The sequence below is a fragment of the Macaca mulatta genome, chromosome 11 (assembly GCF_049350105.2).
Source record: "Macaca mulatta isolate MMU2019108-1 chromosome 11, T2T-MMU8v2.0, whole genome shotgun sequence".
Taxonomy (NCBI): Eukaryota; Metazoa; Chordata; class Mammalia; order Primates; family Cercopithecidae; genus Macaca; species Macaca mulatta.
In genome coordinates, this window is record NC_133416.1 from 125,872,758 (window position 1) to 125,885,463 (window position 12,706).

Below are 12,706 nucleotides of genomic sequence, written 5' to 3' on the forward strand. Positions count from 1 at the left end.
CAATTTATGGGTTAAGAAAGGGCCAGTTATGGGTTAGCTAATGGTGAGGGGATACACTTGAAAGTTTCCTCTCTGAGTTATTAGACCTCATTAAAATTCATACTCAGCTACTATATGATTATCAATATACCTCTTCAACAATGAATATACTGGGAATTTGCAAATATAATACTATGGCAAATTCATTATTTAAGGGATGTCTATGTTGAATCATAAATGCAAAAGATTTTTTAATAAGCCCATTTAAGTTCACAAATATTTTTTAAATGCCTAATTTGTGCTAGGCACTGGAAATCCATTGCATCTCAACAAGACACTGTTGCTGCCTCCAAGAAGCCCATGGTTTAGTGAAGAATTCCTTGCTTTAATTACAGTGTAGAGTAAAAAAAATCTTTATATTAGAATAGGTTAAAGGGAGACACATTTGTTCTTAAATCTATCCTGATTCCTGTATTATGCTCATATTTACCCATCTAATTTGTTCTATAAATATTCCTTCCATGTTCCAGCTCTGATTTTTGATCTTCTCCTTTCCTTCCTATTTCCTTGGGATCTGCAAGTTCCTTAATAATCAAATAGGGGCTATGTTAGTTAAAGCTTTTTTTAGTTGTAAGTGACCAAAACCCATCTCAATCTGGCTCAAGCCACAAAAGGGATATTTAGTGGCTTACACAAGTGAACTGTCAAAGGGGGTAGGGCTTGCTTCAGGCTCAGCTGGATCCAGGGGCTCAGCTAATGACATCAGGACATCAGGACTCAATCTCTCTCTTTTCGTTTCTCTTTTATGTTTTTTTTTTTTCTTCCTGTTTTAGCTTTTCCAACATGGTAACCCCATGCAGCTTTATTTTACATTGTGTTTACAACACCCAATTATACAAATGAAGTTCTCTGTACTGAAGTGTGTAGCTTTTGTTTTTAAAGTTTAGATTGAATCAATCACCTTGACTAAGGGGAGGAAAATATTTTGGCCATATCTGGGTCGCAGATTGTCATGGGCTGAATTGTGCCCCCTCAAAATTTATATGTTGAAGTCTTAACCCCTAATACTTCAGAATGCGATTGTATTTGGAGATGGGGTCTTTAAAGAGGAATTAAGGTTAAAACAAAGTCATTAGAGTGTGCCCTAATCCATTATGACTGGTGTCATTATTAGAAAAAGTGATTAGAACACAGACAGGTATAGAGGAAAAACCAAGTGAAGACACAAGAAGAAGGTGGCTGTCTGCAAGCCAAAGAGAGAGGCCTCAGAGGAAACCAACCCTGCTGACACCTTGATCTCCAACTTCCAGGCTCCAGCACTATGAGAAAATAAATTTCTTCACTTTGGGAGGCTGAGGCAGATGGATCACTTGAGGCCAGGAGTTCTAGACCAGCCTGGTCAACATGGTGAAACCCTGTGTCTACTAAAAATACAAAGATTAGTCTGGCGTGGTGGTGCACACCTGTAATCCCGGCTACTTAGGAGGCTGAGGCACAAGAATTACTTGGACCTGGGAGGTGGAGGTTGTAGTGAGCTGAGATTGCACCACTGCACTTCAGCCTGGGTGACGGAGCAAGACTCTGTCTTAAAAAAAATAAACAAATTTCAGCTGTTTAAACCACTCAATCTGTGTTACCTTGTTATGGCAGCCTTAGCAATCTAATACACAGGTCCAGCTCTGGAACTGAGAGTAGATTTATTTAGGTCCCACTTGAACTAGTCTATGAGTAGAAAGGGAGTGGTTCCCTAAAGGAAAACCAAGGACTCTTATCATAAGGAAGAATAATGGGTGCTGGTAGGAAAAAAAATGACTGTGTCCACCCCTGAGTTAGCGTCATAATAATTATCGAACACCCATTATCTGTTGGGCTTGAAAGCACCTTATACTCAATATAACAACCCCATGAGGGCGATACTATTATTTTCCTCACTTAATAGGTGTGAAACCTGAGGCCCACACCATTAAGTGACTTACCTAAGGTTAGGCGGTCAGTAAGTAGCAGAACCAAGATTGACATCCACACCTGTCTGGCTCCAGAACCTCCTCTTTTTATTGCTATACTCTTGAGAGCCAATGATGGTTAGCTTTGGATCCTATAGCTCTTTTATCCCCAAGATTGAAAAAGCTCTGGCATGAGGCATGGGAAGGATGTGTTTCATGTTAATTAAGGAAAATTCACAGTCTGCAGAATTCACAAGTTTGTTTTGGATCTGTGTCTGATCTAAGCAAGCCTTTGACCGATTTGAGTTAATTAGCATTGCAGAACATGAAGTAATTGCTGTTGTTCCTCAAAATTGGGGGTGGGGAGATACTCAGTGACTTGTAACCAAGTCAGCCCTGACTCCTAAGTCTAAGGCTCAGACACTTCAAATCCTCTGCTAGGAGACAAGATGGAGAAATTCATCAATTACTCTGTCTCTTGTGTGTTTACTATGTTTTCTGTCACACGGTTACCAAGGCAAGCCTCCTACCTTCCTGAATCAGTGAGCTAAAGTCTACAACTGAGCGGAAGACCTGTCCTGAATTTTATAAACAGGATTTCCAGTTGGAAGCATGCAAGCCTGGGAAACAAATTCAGAAAACATCAGACCCATACATGGTCATCGTAACTTTTCCAAGTGGGTCTGATATTTCTTTTGAAACCATCTTGTGACCCTATTTGTAAATCCTGATTGTTTTTGGCAGGATTTGTTGGTTGCAAGAAAGGACAATCTATGCAAGTTCATTCAAAAACAAAATTTAAGGGGTTCTTGTTATTGCGTACTTATCATCTGAGTCCTTGTAGCTGTGAAGTTGTGTAGAGAAGCAGAAGTTGTTGACTAGGAGTGGTGGCTCGTGCCTGGAATCCTGCTACCAGAAACGGGTCTAGATCCAGACCCTAAGAGAGGGTTCTTGGATCTCGTGCAAGAAAGAATTGGGGGCGAGTCCACAGAGTAAAGTAAAAACAAGTTTATTAAGAAATAAATAAATAAAAGAATGGCTTCTCCATAGGCTGAGCAACCCCGAGGGGTGCTGGTTGGCTATTTTTATGGTCATATGCCAAACAAGGAGTGGGTTATTCATGAGTTTTCCAGGAAAGCGACAGGGATTTCTTGGATTTGAGTGTTCTTATTCCTTTTAGACTATATAGGGGAACTTCTGAATGTTGCCATGGCATTTGTAAACTATCATGGTGCTGGTGGGAGTGTCTCTTAGCATGCTAATGTATTATAATTAGTATATAATGAGTGGTGAAGACCACCAGAGGTCATTTTTGTTACCATCTTGGTTTTGTCCAGGTTACTTCTTTACTGCACCATGTTTTATCACCAGGGTCTTTGTGATCTGTATCTTGTGATACCAGTCCTGCTGACCACCTATCTCATCCTGTAACTAAGAATGCCTAACCTCCTGGGAATGTAGCCCAGCAGATCTCAGCCTCATTTAGTTTGAATGCCTCTGACAATCCCAGTACTTTGAGAGGCCGAGGAGGGAGGATTGCTTGAGGCCAGGAGTTCCAGACAAGCCTGGGCAACACAGAATGACTCCATCTCTAAAAATAAAAAAGAAACATCAGCCAGGCATGCTGGCATATGCCTGTAGTTCCTGCTACTTGGGAGACTGAGACAAGAGGATTACTTGAGCCCAGGAGTTCAAGGCTACAGTGAGCTCTGATCATGCCACTCCATTCCAGCCTGGGTGATGGAGCAAGACCCTTTCTTAAAAAAAATAAGGCTGGGCACGTCACGCCTGTAATCCCAGCACTTTGGGAGACCGAGGCAGAAGTATCACCTGAGGTCAGGAGCTGGAGACCAGCTTGGCCAATATGGTGAAACCCTGTCTCTACTAAAAATACAAAAATTAGGCAGGCATGGTGGCAGGCGCTACCAGCTACTCAGGAGGCTGAGGGAGGAGAATCCCTTGAATCCGGCAGGTGGCGGTTGCAGTGAGCTGAGATGGCACCATTGCATTCCAGCCTGGGTGACAAGAGCGAGACTTCATCTAAAAGTAAGTAAATAAATAATAAATAAATTAATTAATTAAAAGTTGTTATAAAATGTTTTTAAATAATTACACAATTTGAACTATGAAAAATTTTAATAATTAAATGACCCTCCCTACTTAACATTAGCATGAAGCCTTTTCCTTTTCTTTTTTTTTAAATTTTACTTTAAGTTCTGAGATACATGTGCAGAACATGCAAGTTTGTTACATAGGTATACATGTACCATGGTGGTTTGCTGCACCTATTGACCCATTCCCTCCCCTCACCCCCCTACCCCCTAATAGGCCCCGGTGTGTGTTGTTCCCCTCCCTGTGTCCATGTCTTTGCATTGTCCAACTCCCACTTATGAGTGAGAACATGTGGTGTTCGGTTTTCTGTTCCTGTGTTACTTTGCTAGCATGAAGCCTTTTCTACCAAATCAATTTCCTTGTGACTCCATCTCTCAAAGGCCACTCCCAGATTTTGAATGCCCATCACATGTCCTTGCATGGATTGCTGTTTCTTACAACCAATGAGTCCTGTCAAAGAGAATCAGTCTCTCACTGACTGACTGACCCTCTTGTGCATGTACAATATAAGCCAACTGCAAATGTGTAATTGAAAATCTTGTCTAAGATGTAGGATTCCATGAAGCTGATGAAAGCAATGCTAAAACATGCTTAAAAAACAGACACAATCACAGATGACCCCCAAGAATCCAGCAGCATTGGAAGAATAAGTGCTGATATTCAGCCTGAATCTGCAGGTTCAGCCTTGTAGGTTGTCGTGGTGACTGTTCTGAGAATTGTTCCGTGCCTGTATCATACTCGTTATTCAATATTTTGAATACCATCCCAAGAAGAGTTAACAGTTTAAGAAAAAAAAAATGACAAGGAAAACGACTCAGTGAACACTTCAAAAGAGAAATATTTAAATATCAAAAGATTCAAGAGAGGCTTAGGAAAAATTGGTAAAGCCCTTGAATATTTTTTAAATGACCTTTTTGTTATATGCTATGGAAACCAAACCTGAAGTGAAAGATTTTGTCAGAAAAATTACAACAAAAAAAATCACTACTTAATTCATTTTCTGTTCTTTAAAGAATTCATGCACAGTTGAAATGGTCACCTAGATTTTGTTATTTTGATAGGTTGTAGTTTTATTTTTTTAAGATCACATTTCCAATCAAGTCCCTTCTCTCTTCTACAGTTTGCTATGAAAATTTGGGCTCAGTATTGAGTCATTTTATTTGAAAACTTTTTTTAAAATTAAAAACATTTTGTTTTCTTCTATGGATCAGGTGTTCCATTTTAAAGAGCCACTTTAAACATCTTTCTTCCACCAAGGGCTGCAGAGTCTTCCCCTTCTACTTTTTGTCTTGGTGGCTCCATTTCTCTGCCTCCCTCTTCACATCCATGCTCTCTGCTCACTCATAAGCCATAATGATGGCTGGCCCCTCCCTAGCCATAGGTTATTGGATTAGGGGTGGGCCATGACCCAAGGGCATCTATTCCATAGGCTAGCCAAGGATTAGACTTGATAAAGATGACATGAGGCTGGACCAATCAGACTCATCTCAGGACTCTAAAGAACATGGTCAGAGTTAGCTAGATACCATGATGACCCTGATAGTAAAACGACACAACAATGCTCTTGTCATTTTGGGTCAAGAGCAAGCTTCAGGAGCAAAACTGAGTAACCCAGGAGAACCAAGATGTTAATCAGGCCCTAGAGTTCTCACCCAATGCTCTTCTCCTGTGTCATATGCATTGGGTACTCTTCTCCTGGTGACAATACTGCAAATTTTCTCCATCCATGTAATATGGTAGAACCGATCTTATCCTTAGATTAGGGTCATCATGTGACCTAGTCCTGGACAATCAGCTCATTACATGCCCTTAGCCATAATGATTAGTTATGAAATGAGCATGTTGCCTGACTTAAGCCAGTAACAGTCAGATGAAGGACTTTTGTTTAAGTTTGTTAGGGAAAGAGAACCCAGGAGGATATACATCTGAAACTACTAGCAGTCATTTGTTAAGAAATAAAGCAACTTGGAGGACATCAGGACCAAGAGGTAGGCAGAAAATAAATCCTGTTGGATCCATCTATGCCTGAAACCAGCTACTGCTACAGACTACCAGCCAACATTTCTCTCTTTGCCTAAGCTGGTTTGAATTGGGCTTTATGTTGTTTGTTATGAAAAGAGCCACAACCAACACAACATGCTTATTTGATTATGATAATAAGAATCCCTTTTAACCATTCCAAAATATGTTTTTAGCCATATTTCCCTCTGATTCTCTTAACAACATTGTGATGCAGACAGGGCAAGGGTTATCATCTTGATGAAGATTACTGCCAGATGTAGGGAGCTACAGTGATGCTTTCTCAAGCACTTGGAAAACACAAGGAATAAAGATTGCCATCTGAGGGTTAAACCATGAAGTTAATATAGATCTGTGCAGAGTAATGCAAAGTCACCTTAAAGAGACAGGATGGCTCCCAGGCTTGCAAGACTTGGCTGTCATGCAGTCAAATGTATTAACATATTTAAAGAGAGACTGTGTCCACCATGGAAGCCTAGAGGATGGAGAGTTGCAAAGGCAGCTTGTCCAATAGAGGAGTCTCAGTCTTTGAATATTTCTTGTTCCAGTGGCAAGACTAGATCTAGAGACATGCTTTCAGCTACAAGTTATATAAAAGCAGGTTGGTAACATCAGTCAATTAAAGGTGGCTGAAACTTCTTTGCCACACCTCCCATTGTGAGGCAGGGTCTCCTTCCTTTCCCCTTGAATCTGGGCTTACTCTCTGGTTTATTTTTAAAAGTAGAAGGAAGCAGAAGCAATGCTGTATCATTTCCAAGGCTGAGCTACAAAAGATTTACAACTCCCACTTTTGCACACTTTGAAAACTCCCTTTTGGAATCCAACTGCCATGCTCTGAGAAGCCTAAGCCATATAGAGGAGCTCTCAGCTAACTGTCAGCACCAATTGCCAGCCACGTGAATGAGCTATTTTGGATATTCTGGACATTCTGGCTCCATTGAACCTCCAGTTGACTCCCAGTCAACACCCTGTGGAACAGAATAACCACCCAGCTGAGCCCAGTCAACTCATAGAATAATGAGAGATAACAAATGGCTTAAACCACTGAGTTTTTGGGTGACTTTAATAGTGCAACAGATAACTGAGATAGCAATGGCTTAAACAACAAAGACACTGAGTGGTCTTCTTTAATTGGAAGTCCGGATGTTGGAAGATTCAGGTTTGGTGCAGTAGATCAAAAATGTCATCAGTTGTCCGTACTCTTTCTTCTTTTCCATTCTGCAATCCTTAGCACACTGGCTTTTTATCCTCTTCATGGTGTCATGTCATAGTGGCAAGAAAGCTGCTGCATCTCCAGGTATCACATCCATATTTAAAGCAGGAAAAAGGGAAAGGGGTAGTGCCAGTGAGGTCTTCTCTTGCCTCTGTTCACTTCATCAGGGAGCTGAATATCTTTACAGAAGCCCCTAGGATAATTTGACATTTTATCTCATTGGCCAGATGTGACCATCCTTCTTAGCAGGGAAAATGAGTCAGTTTTTCTAATCTCTATAGTGTGAGGCAGCCATGGGAAATGGAATTGGCAATGGCCTTTTGGTAGCAACCAAAAGTCTCTAGTTTTGGTAGCAACCAAAAATCTCTGCCATAAGATAAATGCAGGCTGACTTGTGATAGTTATGATCCCATTTGAACTGTCCTTTCCATAAAATGCTTGCTCCTAGCCATTTCAATCTAGTGCCACTAAACATTCAATGAATGTATCCATCACTCTTTGTCCCAATTTTATTAATCAGAAATCCATATACTATTTATTTCTCCAGGTTGGTCTTCTTATTAGAAAAAAAAGTGCTGGTTATGTGAACTTTCTGAACCAGTCTATCTCTATAACAGTCATTTCTCTCTCTCCCCTCCCTTTTCTCTCTCTCTTTTTAAGAGATAAAGGCTCATTCTGTTGCCCAGACTGGAGTGCAGGGGCACAATTACAGCTCACTGCAACCTCCTGGGCTCAAGCAATCCTCCTGCGTTAGTCTCCCAAGTAGCTGGGATACGGTTATGCACCACCATGCCCAGCTAATTTTAACATTTTCTGTAGAGACGTGGGTCTTGCTAGGCTGGGGGTATTGCCTAGGCTGGTCCTGAACTCCTGGCCTCAAGAGATCCTGCCACCTCAGCCTCCCAAAGTGTTGGGATTATAGGCATGAGCCCCTGCACCCAGCCATTTATCTTTATAAATGAATAAATTGCTATCTGGTTTATACTTCAGTATTAAAGTATGGCTAATGGAGTCTAATTCTGAATTAATACCACTCTCTGTGTGTTGAAAAAGTCAAGTCTTAATATTTATAAGGATCTGGTTAAAGTCATCTAATCTTCATGCTGTCATATGAATCTCTTTGGGAGACAACTTGCTGGTTCTTTCTTTTGGTGGAGACAACTGATGGCGCAGAGAAAACACCTGAATTTGCTAGAGATGAGAATTAATTGAGCTGCGTAGTCATTTGTCCTGCTCACTGCCCTCTTGAATACACAGAAACCCTAGTGACTTTAGGATCTTGGGGATATTTGACCTCATGTCCCAGATCTTATAATTCTGTTCTGATTTTGAACAATCTGCCCATTAACCTCAGGAGGTCAGTGTCATGGCTAAGAACATCAGCTGGGGCTTGTCTTCCAGCTCTACCCCATGTTGATTGTGTGACCTTGGGCAAAGATTTTCCCCTCTCTGAGCCTCGGTTTCCTCATCTGTAAAATGGAGACTTTAGTTTCCTCATCTGTAAAATCAGACCTGTACCTTGCAAAGCTGCAGTCAGGATTGATAGCTTTGATGTATGCAACGTGCTTGGCAGAGTGTCTGGCTGGAGCTATTGCTCACTAAGGGAAAGCTATTTTTATTTTTACAGACCTTGGCCGGGCACAGTGGCTCACGCTTGTAATCCCAGCACTTTGGGAGGCTGAGGCAGGTGGATCACCTGAACTCAGGAGTTGGAGACAAGCCTGGGCAACATAGTAAAACCCCATCTCTACTAAAAAAACAAAAAATTAGCTGGGCGTGGTGGTGCATGCCTGTAGTCCCAGCCAATTGGGAAACTGAACCAGGAGAATCGCTTGAATCCAGGAGGCAGAGGTTGCAGTGAGCCAAGATCATGCCACTGCACTCCAGCCTGGGTGACAGAGCAAAACTCCATCTCAATAATAAATAAATATTTTTGCAAATCTTGGTCTCAAACTGGAGGTCAGAAAACCTGGTCACCCAGAGTCTCACTGTCTTCCTCCTTAAAGGCCCTATTCATACATGCTGTAATTATTCAGTGAATGTCAATGGTGCGCAAAACCCTGCAGTCTTCATTGAAGGCAATAAAAAAAAAGAAACATAAGACATGCTCCCTGGGCTCAGGGAAAGTATAACTTGGTTGGACAGGCAATATATAAAAACATGAAATGGTTAAGTAACCGTGCGCAGCAGATCAAGGTGATGGAGTAGCCAGGAGTACAATGAAGCCCGCTTCAGCACCATTGTCCTGTCCTCTTGTAGTGGAAATAGCAGTGGACTTGAAGTCGGACAGCTTTCCCTGGACACTCCACACCCTAGGCTGGGTTAGAGACCATCTATGGCCCCCGGGTATTCCCTTTGGCAGTGCTCACGGTGCTTAAATGTAATTGCCTGTTTACTGGTCAGTCTCCCTTATTAAAGTGGCAGCAATGGCAGGCAGGCACTCATTTGTTTATTCATTCATTGAGCAAATATTTATTGGGCACCTGCTGCATGCCAAATACTGTTCTAGGCAATGAGAACAACACAGTCATAGCCTATATCCTTGGAAAAATCACAGTCTAAGCATGTAGAAAGATGGCAAACAGGCAAATACATAGATATATACATATATACAATGTCAGGTGGTGCTAAGTCCTAGGAATAAACATAAAGCAGGGTGAGGAATGTTGTAGACACGGAGATGTGTTACCTACAGCCTCTCCCAGGGAGGCCTTGCTGTCTGGCTGTAGGGAGTGTGGTCAGCAGGCTGCCTCCACCTGTTTTCTCCTTCAGAGTCTGCCTTGGCTGTGGAGAGCCACCTTGCTCAAGCTCATGTCTGTCCCAGGGGAATCTACATCCAGTGACTTAAGTGAGGTGAGGATATAAAAGCACAGTCACTTCAGCCTGACTCAGGACAATGATGGACAGAATTCTCTGCAGAACTCTTTGCTAGGGTGGATGAGGCTTCGTGGAGCCTAAAGTGTTGTGTCTCCCCCTCTGGCCCATCCTGCTTCTTCCCCTTTTGCTCACACTCCATCTGTGTTTGCTTCAGGAGAACCTGATCTGTGAGAAGGCAATGGAGCATGACTACATGGGACCTGTGGGGAGGGTTGGCATCTTGGATAAGATGGCCAGGGAAGGCCACTTTGCAAAGGTGACGTTTGAGCAGAGACCAGGAGATGAGGGAGTCAGCTGTGTTAAGGTCTGGAGGAACTGTGTTCCAGGTGCAAGGTACAGCAAGTCCCAAAGCCCTGAGATAGGAGTGTACTTGGCACATTTCAGCCTCATCAGCAAGGCAGCCTCGTGGGCTGAAGCGCAGGGATGGGGGCCGACTGTTAGAATGCAGATGGAAAGGCACACACACAGGGGCATCTCCACCTTGTATCCCTAGTGCATATGGTAGATGCTCAATAAATGTCTGCCGAACCTAACTGGGTTCTCATTCCAGCCCCTTTCTTCTCTCTCTGTGTGACCTTGGACAGGTGGTTACTTAACCTTTCAGTGCCTCAGTTTCTCCACCTGTAGTCAGCAGCAGACGTGGGACTCCTGAGCTCTGATTTAGAGCTCTTGCTGCCATGTTATTTTCTCTCCTTGCAAACTCTCTTCTCTCCCCCTCCAGGGATTTGGAGCACACCTGGTCCCACCCCCAGACTCTCAGCAGATGGTTCCCCCTGGAAAGGTGGATGCTCTTGGCAGCTCAGTCCCACATCCTGGAGCCCCTAAGCTGAGAAGCAGCTGCATCAGGGAGGTGGGTGGGGGAGGTGGCAGAGCTAGGAGGGAAAGTTAGATTTTTCTCCTCTGATAATAAATAAACCCGATTAAGGTGTCCCCACACCCGCGGGGCAGGGTGCTCCATTGGTGGGCCTTATTGCTTTGATAAAAACTGCAATATCTGAAAATTGTCTCAGGCACCTAAGAACTCCCATTTTATGACTTGCACGTGCCTGGAATAAATTACTTTTCCTGCCTTGTTATATATAATTCAGATCCTTATGGATGCGGGTGGGATGCATAACAGTCCTGTAATGATTTATTCATTGGCGGAGGGGAAGCAGAGTGCACTCACCGGGTTCTGCCCAGCCTGTCTGACAGCTCACAAGGTTGGTGTTGCAGGCATATGTTGGATTAGCCTTGAGAAGGAGGAGCCAGTCTGGGCTCTTTAGCTTTCCTGGAATGCAGTCCTGGCTGGGGAGGGGCCACTTGTCAGTACAAGGCTTTCTCTAAGGCAGTCACTAGCTGAGTGAGGGCCTTTGTAAGTACGATTTGAAACTTCTTCTTTGCCAGCTTAGATACTTGGAACCCCATTTTACTGGTGAGGAAATGAGGATTAGAGAAGTTACGTGACTTGCCCAAGGTCATCCAGCCAGCCAAGCAGTAATGGGATTTTCGTATCAGATGGATTGGCTTCCACTTGCCCATTGGCCCCTGAGCCAGGTGCTTAACACACATGAATTCACTTCCTCTTTGGTACCACCCAGGGAGGTATAGATGATTTATTTCTCATTTTCTAGACAAGGAAATGAAGATCAGAGAGGCGAACGGGCTGCCCAGGTTCACCCCTCTAGAAATGGAATGCCTGGGATTTTAACTGAGGCAGGTCAACAGTCACTCATTCATTCCCATATTCATTCATGCATTCATTCAACCTCTCCATGCCTCAGTTTCCTCCTTTGTCAACTGGGGATTAGTACCTACCTTGTGGGATTGTTGTGAGGATTAAATGAGGGATTAAAAAAATGAATTAACACAAGTAAAGTGCATAGAACCAGTGTCTGGCCCCAGAAAAGTGCACAATTGATTTTAGCTGCAATAATAATTATTTTATCTTCACCTATTCTTTCTTTTATTCCACAGATATTTTTAGGTAGCCTACTATGTGTCAGGTACTTTCTTAGAAGTATTGCACATGAGCTCATTTTTATTCTCACTACTGCCCTTATCTCATAGAAGAGGAAACCCCTCCTAGAAATGAAATAAATTGAGGGTGTTCCCCTGATTAAGAGATGCGTTCACTCCATTTTCCAAAGTAGATGAACATTCATTCATACATTTATTCATTCATTCATTTGATATATTTTTATTAAGAATATATTATGTGTGGTATAGGTGCTTCACTCATTTTTGTTGATTAAATGCATGAATGAACACAATGGGGGACAAGGCCGGTCCCAGTTCTCAAAGCACTTGTGATTTCTTGCATGGGATATGAACAAGTAGACAGGAAATGATGGATCACACTTCATGAATTCTACAATGTACTTTTTTTTTTTCACTTATTAACCTCATTGAAATTGGGATACATTTTGCAGTTGAAGGTGTTGTAAGATCACTGTAGGCTAGTAGTGGTCAGGATGAGGTTGGTCTTTCCGGGAGATAACAGTGAAGCTATCTTTTAAGAATTCTTGTGGCTGGGCACGGTGGCTCATACCTGTAATCCCAGCACTTTGGGATCTGCCGAGGC